General features: G+C 36.5%; 1 protein-coding gene across 1 annotated transcript in view; it reads right to left on the minus strand.

Moving 5' to 3' along the window:
• LOC145997234 (tetraspanin-9-like) overlaps window positions 1-2216 on the minus strand; it is a 199237-nt gene extending 197021 nt beyond the window's left edge. The window contains exon 1 of the mRNA XM_083134048.1: window positions 1978-2216. The gene's annotated coding sequence lies outside the window, so the exon portion shown is untranslated. The remainder of the gene's footprint in view (window positions 1-1977) is intronic.
• Between the last annotated feature and the right edge of the window lie 7469 nt (window positions 2217-9685).

The raw sequence follows: 9685 nt of genomic DNA on the forward strand, positions 1-9685 counted from the left end.
TTTCAAGGCGACACGGCATCAGGGAAACTCCATAGTGGTTCGAATCCCACTCTAAACTGTAGGCCCAGTTCCAATTAGCCTATCTGTGCATAAAGTGGACCTAAAAGTTCAAAAGCACAATAAAATTCGCCTAAAAGAACAAGGTGACCTAAAATAATATTTTACGTTTTAATATTGTCACTAGTCATAGACGTCCGGAAGGGGGGCAAGAGAAAATGAATGTCCAACTGAAAATTATATATTTCACATATAATTTCATTTCAACCACACTATTTTATGTTAATTATTATAAATACATTGAAGGAACATGATAATTTCAGACTGAAATAGTGTTTTTTTGAGGGGGGCATCACTATTATGCCTCATTTGCCCCTCCTGGAAAAATTACCTTGCTTGACCCTCCCTGGAAAAATCCTGCGGACGTCCATGTCATGAGTTATTAACATTATAAAATTTACAATTACTTGCCGTTACTTTATTTTACTGAGTTTATTTAACTGTAGCATCTCAATCCCTACTTAAGGCTACAGGTCTCGGTTCATACTGCACCAATATTATCACACGCATACAAGTAAACAGGGCTACAATGGTTCAGTCGGTAGTCCAGGGGGCGTCTGGCTGTCACGCGGGAGGCCTAGGTTCGATTCCAGGGGTGGGCGATTTCAGGTGGAAATTTTTCCAGCCATATCCTTGCATGGAGCGGCTCGGGGTTCGCCTGAATAGGTTCTTTGGGGAGGGAGGGCGTAAAGAAATGACTGGAGCGTGGTGCTGTTCACATCACCTCCACAAATGGTAGAGATTGCGAATACGTGGGACTTACCTTTACTTACCCCATGTGCCTTCATGGGGTGTTAAATAACTGTTCTTACATACAAGAAAACACGTCTCTGCATTATTAGAGGGATGGGTCCCCTTTGTCTCCCTGCTTCGAAGGCCTTTATATGCACAGAATGAGGTTGAAAGAGATGTGAAGCAAGACAGAGATGTGGGTACACACAGTGGCGTGCCCAGGATTTTTGAAAGGGGGCGGGGGTTGGGTTACCTAAACTAAACTACACCTACTTCCTTTTAGAAGTCAGTTCTCATTTTGACATCTCTTCCTGGCTTTGGCATTTTTTTAGGAATACTGGGCTAAAGAGGGTATGACCCCCATCAACCACCGCCCACGGGCACGCCACTGCACACACAAACATACACAGAAAGAGAGATAAGATTATGATGTATGTAAGAAGAAGAAAGATAAGGAGAAGAGGGAAGGAGTAATAGGGAAAAAAGAGAAATGAAGAAGCCAAACAAAGAAGAAAGTGAATTAGGACAGAGGATGGATATAAGGAAGAAGAGGTAAAGAAGAAAGAGGGACAGAGAGGGAAACAAAAAAGAAGTAAAGCACAAATGGAAGGAAGTTAGAATGAAGAAAGAAACAAAGAAAGAAAGAGTGATAAGGAAATAGAGAAAAGAAAAAGCGCAAGAAGGCGAGAGAATGAGTGAAGGAAATCAGGGAAACAGATAAAATGAAGAAAGGAGATGTAAAAACAAAGGCAGGATAAAGAAGGAGATTACAACAGGAATAAAAAAGGAAGTAGGATAGAATGAACCGCATCAGATGAAAGAAATAGGAAAACATATTAAAAAGAAGAGAGAGAAAGAAAGGAGATAAAAAGTGACACAGAGATAAGTGAGAATATTCACTCATAGGGTAATAGAGAGAATGTAGAGTAGAAAAATCAGTTAGAAAGCAAAAGAGGGTAGAGAGAGTTGTGAAATAATAATAATAATAATAAAAACAGAATAAAAATGGAAAGATATACATAGAGGAATGATAAATAGATAAGCGAGAGATGTTTTTGTCTACCTTTATGCCTGCGCAACCAATTATCAATATTTACACCTCCTGCACACCTGCTCAAAATCTTGTGGTGCCGTCCCCTCACACAGCCCAGAAGGTTCAACGTAAACAGAACAAAACTCTTCACTCACCTGGTCGGAACGGTTCCTTCAACCCGCCACGAAAAACTTGGCGGAACTGCAACTTGACCAAGACTGGAAATGTCTTCGCACTGTTCAAAGCACCTGACACTTATTTTTTCTTCAAGAACAACTACTCGATTCCGAAAATTTCCTTCGTTGTAACAAGCCACGTGGATTCCGTTTACGACCGCGGCGATCTTACGTCCTTCCCGACCTGTGCGGCAACACCAACCAAACTAAGCCAGTGAACTTCGCCGCCTTCTTCCATCAACAATACAGTGTTGCCAACTGCCTGCACTGATTTATCACTAGGTTGCTATACCTGAACGCTTTCTTTCGGGGTAAAAAGCAAATTCCGTCAGAGTTTGTTTTTAAGTACACTCTATTCAGAGACGTGATAATCAGGACTCGATTTACCATTTAAAGACAGTTCAGAACAATTGTAATAAGGTAATGCACCAGTGTTCGACCGCTTAGCGACGAAAATCATCGTTTTAATTTTATACGTTGATTTAAATTAGCATACTGAAAAATAAAACTCCATCATAGAAATCAAACCTTCTTTTAGCATTTCAAAGAATTTATTTCTTGTTTCATTTCAAATTGTGGCCATAACTTTTGTTTTTTCTAACGTGCAGATAATGCTCCAGTATTCGGTAGCCAGACAATTGCGATGGTTGACAATTGCGATAAACACAGAAGTGAAAGGGCGGGTGGACAATTGCGATGAAATTTTAAATCTTGTATCAAATTGAAGGGTCACTTAACACCCCGTATAATACCTCTTACAAGGGAATTATGTGAAATATTGATATTTTCGGCTGGGAATTTGGTTCAAACAAGTTTTTGAACATGGGGTAGAGCCAACAGACACATTTTGAAGTCACCCGTTTCCTCATATGTGCGAATACACTTCCCAACCAAATCTCGTCGATTTTAATGTCACGCTTCTTTCTTTTCTGACCTTCTAGATTAAGTTCCATCCGCATATACTTGATGTTGGTGTCCTCTGCTTGGCTCTTGAGGCAGGCCAGAACATCATGAATATTTGGATGCGGTATTCCAAGCTACCTATTTATTTTGTTGTTCCAACCTTCTACAGCATTATTAGTTCTGTGGCGCCTTTTGTTAGGTTAGGTTAGTTCCTGATCGTCGTAATTGTCCTACCATTAATTTGCAAAATGACCTTCAAAGTAAAAATCATCGCAATTGTCCGTGATTTTGGCTTCATCGCAATTGTCCGCCATCGCAATTGTCCTAGATCCCCAGTATTCGACACCCCCACAAACAGACTGCGCTAGTAATCGACATACCACGTCCCAGTAATCGACGCCCCTTCTACTTTCTTGAAAAATAATACAACCCTTATAAAAAGTGAAGAAAAGCGTTGCTACATGCATGGGGATATAAAATATTGCTTCAAACAGAAAAAAAACATATAGCCTACATTTCAGGAGCTTTTGAGGTTCTTGTTTGAAAGAAACGACATTTTCTAAGACAAAACTCCTAAAATTACAACAAAAAAAAGTTTAAAATATGCATAAAATCCCAAGTAAAATTAAAAATCCTCAACTGGGATAATATTTTCAAACTTATACACAAATTTCTTCCCTTGTTTCACAATTTCGCGGTTGGATTCCCGTTGAAGCCGGCGCCTTTTCAAGTTCGCGCTCTTCAAACTTGCCGCGAAGTACAAAAAAATCGTCGTTCGAGAACTAATTGTTGTAGACCGATAAAATTTGTTTTGGTTTCTATCCTAAAGACAAGGCTTTTAACGGAGGTAAAATTTATACATTGTGCCTCCCATGTTTTTAAGGAATAAGAAGAAAATTATTAAAAATTAAAAATGATCTCTGTGTTTCCCTCAATAGATCGAAGTGAGTGAAAAAAATGGAGTATGTAGCGGTGGTACATTTCTACAACATTGAAAAGTTCCGTTGAAATCAGACTAATACTTCTTGAATAAAAAATAGCAAGGTTATTTAAAACCGCAGTGTTGCCAGTTTCGGGACAATGTTCAGAATTTCGTCTCTAGCGCCGGCCCTATAGACGCTGGATCCACCAAATTTAAAGGGAAGCACGATAAAATATCACTCTATGAGGATATGTAATGTTCGTGCCCCAAGTTTGGGAAAACAAGGAAGTTACGCCGTTCAGAAATTTTGCGCAATTACGGAAAATTTTGAACTTTAGGCCTTTGTCCTCGCTTTCCCCCTGGACCCTTAATTGTCGGATGTTACTTAAAATTTTGCTTCTTACTTATTCTTACATTTGGAATTTATTTTTTTTAAAAAAATACAGTGGTTGAGCAGATATGGTCTTTTATCTTCATTTTATCCCATAGTAACAAAAGGGAAACAAAGGGCTTTTTCAAACGGCGCTTGTTAATAATAGTAACAATGGATATATTGTCTTGTAATTCGAGTATGCCATACCTTCATATGCACACTAAAGATAAAAAACCGAACTGAAATATGTGTAGTTTTCAAAAAAATAGCGCGTTAATTGCTGCCTTGCGCAATTCGACCATCCGGTCGCTAAAGGCTTAACATTTACCAAAGGAACGTTTTCTCATTTTCTGTAAACTCAGTTTTTGACATGTAGTCAAGTACCCGGATTCAATAAACAATATCTAAACTCGTTCACCAATTTTCGACGACCGGGTGTGGTCGAACACTGGATCCGAGTATCGTAGGAAGCTGAATTTTAGACCTGACTCATTTTCACTTCATATACTGGTCATTGTTAATGTGAACTAGTTTTATTTAGCGTGTCCAGTATTCAGCACGGGTGTCAAACTTTGGAGCAGTTTCCCAACGTTCGACATAGGGTTAATAATCTCGTTAGTTAAAGTATTCGATTTTAAACTCTCAAAAATATTAACGTACATACAAGCAAATTATGTTGAAGTAATGGTGAAAACAAATAAGCAGAAAGAGAAAGAAATAACTGTCAAATAAGTAAAACTTGCCTCTAATAAAATTGACAAGGAAACCAAGAAAACAAGTCAAAATTTGCGCTACCAACAATGTTGTAGATAACAGACGACACTCTTCTTGTTGAACCTGCTATTGTTCACACGACAGAAGTCGGAAGTTCTACGGTGTTGCCTAATACGTACTTTCTTGTGTTGCTAGTCTTGCACATTCCCTTCTTTCTTGACTTTTAAAAATAACTGGTCGATTACACATGGTCGAGCACCAGGACATTTACCTTACGCTACAAGTAGATAGCAGTGAGCAAAGCCGGCCCAGGGAGGGGCAACTGGGGCACACGCCAGAGATCCCGCACTTCAGGGGACATTAAAATTACTGTAATCATATTCTAATCAAAGTAATACATAAAAATCGTGTTCAAATACTTCAATCAAGAATAGTTAATACATAATATTAGTTTAATTAAGATTGAAATTGTGAATGAATGAATGAATTAAATCGTGAAATGAAAATATCATTTTATATGATAGAAGGTAAATTCACTGAAATATTCAATGAAATGAAAACTGTCGGAAAAATATGAAGCTCTAAGATATCTGTTGCAACAGCAGATCGAACTCAAGAGGTCCCGGGTTCGATACCCGGTGGACAAGGCCGTCCGCAAGATATTTTCTCGGTGGTGGGGGACAACACAGCTAAGAGGGGGAAACGTGGAATGATGCTTTCTCCAAGTAAAGAGAATTCTCATAAAGCACTGGGATAATTTGCATAAGGCACATAATCTGCTGTCTTTTACGGCACACCTTGTCCATGTTTTCAGGTTAGAATTTCACAATTTGAATTGGAAATACTGGAAACAGGAAAAAAGAAAATTTTCTGAGGTTTTCCCAGATATCTCAGGGGGCAAGTGTAACGCCTGGACTCCCTCTGCGGGCGCCCTTGCCGGTGGAGGCACATAGTGCTTCGGATCCCATTTAAATTGTAGGTCTAGCGCCTAATAGCCTTACTGTACATAAGGTGGACTTCAAACCAGTAGCGTAACTAACATGCTGTGCGTTCCCCCCCCCCGCAACTTTAAGTTGTGCGCCCCTACTCGTTCTTTTTTAGTAAAGGCTCTAACTAACTAACTCCCTAGCCTTCTTAAATCCGAAGGTTCATGGCTGCAGCAACACAGGCCTTCCATCTTTCCCTATCTTCAGCAAGTTCTATATACTCTTTTCCATCCCTACCGATTTCCCTTAGGTCCATCTCAACGTTGTCCCTCCATCTTCGTCTTGGTCTTCTTACAGGTCTCTTACCATCAGGTTTCCCAACAAGAATCCTGTAAACTCCTCTTTCCTTTCCCATGGCCTGCCCTTTTGCCACATGGCCTGCCCACCTAAGTCTTCTTGATTTAATTATTCTAATAATATCTGGACATGAATACAAATTGTGTAGTTCTAAATTATGTAACCTTCTCCACTCACCTGTCTCCTCATCCCTTTTAGATCCAAAGATTTTCCTAAGGATCTTATTTTCAAATACTCTCAATTTATGTTCCTCTTTCAATGTAAGGGACCAAGTTTCACATCCATATAATACTACAGGCAAAATTACTGTTTTGTATATTTTAACTTTTAGTTTCTTAGATATTAAACGAGAAGACAAGAGTTTATGAAGAGAGAAGTAACATGCATTTCCTGAATTAAGACTACTTTTTATTTCCTCTTTAATATAATTTTAATTTTTAATATTACTCCTATGTATTTGAATTTGGAAACTGGTTCAAACGAGTTGTTATCAATAATTAGATTTTGATTATTACCTAACACTTGGTTTCGGCCTGTAAGCATATGTTTAGTTATCTCTTTGTTAACTTCCAAACCTATCTCTTTAGCAGTTTTGAAAAATATTTTAGCATTATTCTTAATTGTATTCACATCATCCCCCAGTAAGTCTACATCATCTGCATATGCTAACAACTGAGTCTCACAATTTAATTTTAGTCCTTCTTTAGTTTCTTTTACCTTCCTAACAGCATATTCTAAGACAAAATTAAAGAGCAATGGAGATAATGCATCTCCTTGTTTTAACCCATCATGAATTGTAAATTTGTCAGACATATTAATACCCACACGAATTTTACTTTCTGTTTCACTGGTGCATACTTTTATCATACTAACAAGCTTCGTAGGTATTCCAAACTCTACTAATATATTATATAATTTATCTCTTTTGACCGAATCATATGCTTTTTTGAAATCAATGAATAGCTGATGGACATTTTGATTATATTCCCACTTTTTTCCAAGTGTCTGTCTGATGTGAAAAATTTGATCTGTAGTTGATCTGTTACGTTTAAATCCACATTGATAATCACCTATAATTTCATTAGCATATGGGGTTAGTCTTGTTAAAAGAATGTTAGATAATATTTTATATGTTGTTGAGAGTAGAGAAATTCCACGGTAATTATTGCAGTTCATTTTATCACCTTTTTTAAACACAGGAACAATTATGGATTCTTTCCACTGTTGAGGGATTTCTTCTTTATTCCATATTGAACAAATTAATTTATGAATTTGACATATTAATGAATTTCCATTATACTTAATTAACTCAGCTGGTATTAAATCAATGCCAGGTGCTTTGTTATTCTTTAGCCTTTTAATAACTTCAGTCAAGTTAGGTTCTGGAACTAAAGGTTCTGCTATGTGGACTTCATTTACTTCTGATTTATCTCCTACATGGACATTTAAAAGGTCATTAAAGTAGTTCTTCCATCTATTTAGAATATCACTTGGGTCAGCTAGAAAATCACCGTCTTTATCTTTTATCAAGTTTACTTTAGGTTGCCACCCCTTTCTAAACTCATTTACACCTTTATATAAATCTCTGATATTTTTATTTTTGCTGTTTGTTTCAATTTCGTTAATTTTGCTTTTCAAGTAATCTCTTTTTTACTTCTAAACGTGCGGTTAACTTCTCGCTTTATTCTATTTTAATTGTTTAGATTTGTATCATCAGAGTTATTTAACCACCTAAGTCTAGCCTGATTTCTTATTTCTATTAGATTATGACATTCATTATCAAACCATGGCTTACTTTTTCTTGGTTTATGGTATCCTATACTTTCTTTAGCTGCTTATTCCATTGCATTACGTATGTGCTCCCAATTCTTATTTACGTCTGTTTCATTTATATTTTCATCATCATTTAAATCCTGCAAAACATCAAATCTATTTGACAGTTTAATTTGGTAATCTTTCTTAATTCTTTCATCAGTAAACTTTCCTGTATCAAATTTTAGAACTTTTAGATTTTGTTGCTTATGATTTATCACTGAGAGTCTTTCTCTTAATTTAGCAATTACTAAATAATGGTCACTGGCACAGTCAGCACCTCTATGTGTACGAACGTCAATTATACTAGTATGCCTTCTCTTATCAATGAGAATATGATCTATCTGATTATGAGTTTTACCATCTGGAGAAGACCAGGTATATTTATGGATATCTTTATGTTTAAAAGTGGTACTTTTTACAATTAAATTCTTTGAGGTTGCAAAAGTAATCAATCTTATACCATTATCATTACTTAATTCATGAAGACTTTCTTTACCAATCGTGGGTTTAAATGTCTCTTCTTTGCCAATCTGTGCATTACAGTCACCTAACAGAATTTTCATATCATACTGAGAAAATTTATCAAAGACCTGTTCTAACTCTGTATAAAAATCATCTTTAGTATTATCATCTTTATCTTCCGTTGGTGCATGTATGTTTATTAAAATAATTTTACACCTCGTACCCTGTAAAACTGCATATGATATCCTATCATTAAAATTCTACTGTTTTAAGAGCCGAGATAATTCTATTATTTATGAAAAAGCCTGTTCCAAAATTATGATTTTCAGTACCACCATAGAAAAAAGTATAATTTTTAGTTTTACAATTCCCTTCTCCTGGCCACCTAACTTCCTGGACAGCTACTACATCTAATTTATACTTAACTATCTCATTAACTGTACACTGAAATGCCCCAGGCCGGTAAAGGCTCAGAACATTCCAGGTGCCTAATTTAATATCCTTATTCCTAACGTAGATTTTATCCTTAGTCCAGGGACCTCCCAAAGTAGTCCCCACCCGGAGATCCGAACGGGGGACTATTTTACCTCCGGAATATTTTACCTTGGGAACATCCATGGCCTTATATTGCTGTTTCTTGACATTTTTTTTTTACAGTGCAGAGTTGTCAACTCTACGCCTAACCCCCAATATGAATGGAGGAACTACTACACAAGACAAACACAAACACATTAGACAGCACAATTACTACACAAGACGAACATAAACACATTAGACAGCACAACTACTACACATAAATTACATATTTATAATTTACATATACTAGGTTTTGACTCATATTTTACATATTTTAGTTATTTTTACATATAATTTCCATATTTCAGAACATTTCTCAACATATACTCAATATTCGCGTAATGAATTACATGTCCCTGTGTGACCGAAAGAGTTGAGTGAATTTCTTGTGAATAACTCACAAATTTGAAATATACTTCTTGCGATATTGAACACAGTTTTAGTCAATACAAATACATCTTACGAGACAACAGAAGGAAATTCACGTTCGAACACTTACGTCTTCATACGTAAAGGTTCTCCCTTCTAAAATATTAATTTACGCCTACATTTATTTTAAATATGTACAAATATGAAAATTCATACATGTAATTTGAATCAATGTAAAAACTGGTACGAAAGATTAAGACAGCAGAGACA

The sequence above is a fragment of the Lepisma saccharinum genome, chromosome 13, assembly GCF_977018435.1.
Source record: "Lepisma saccharinum chromosome 13, izLepSacc3.1, whole genome shotgun sequence".
Classification (NCBI taxonomy): Eukaryota; Metazoa; Arthropoda; class Insecta; order Zygentoma; family Lepismatidae; genus Lepisma; species Lepisma saccharinum.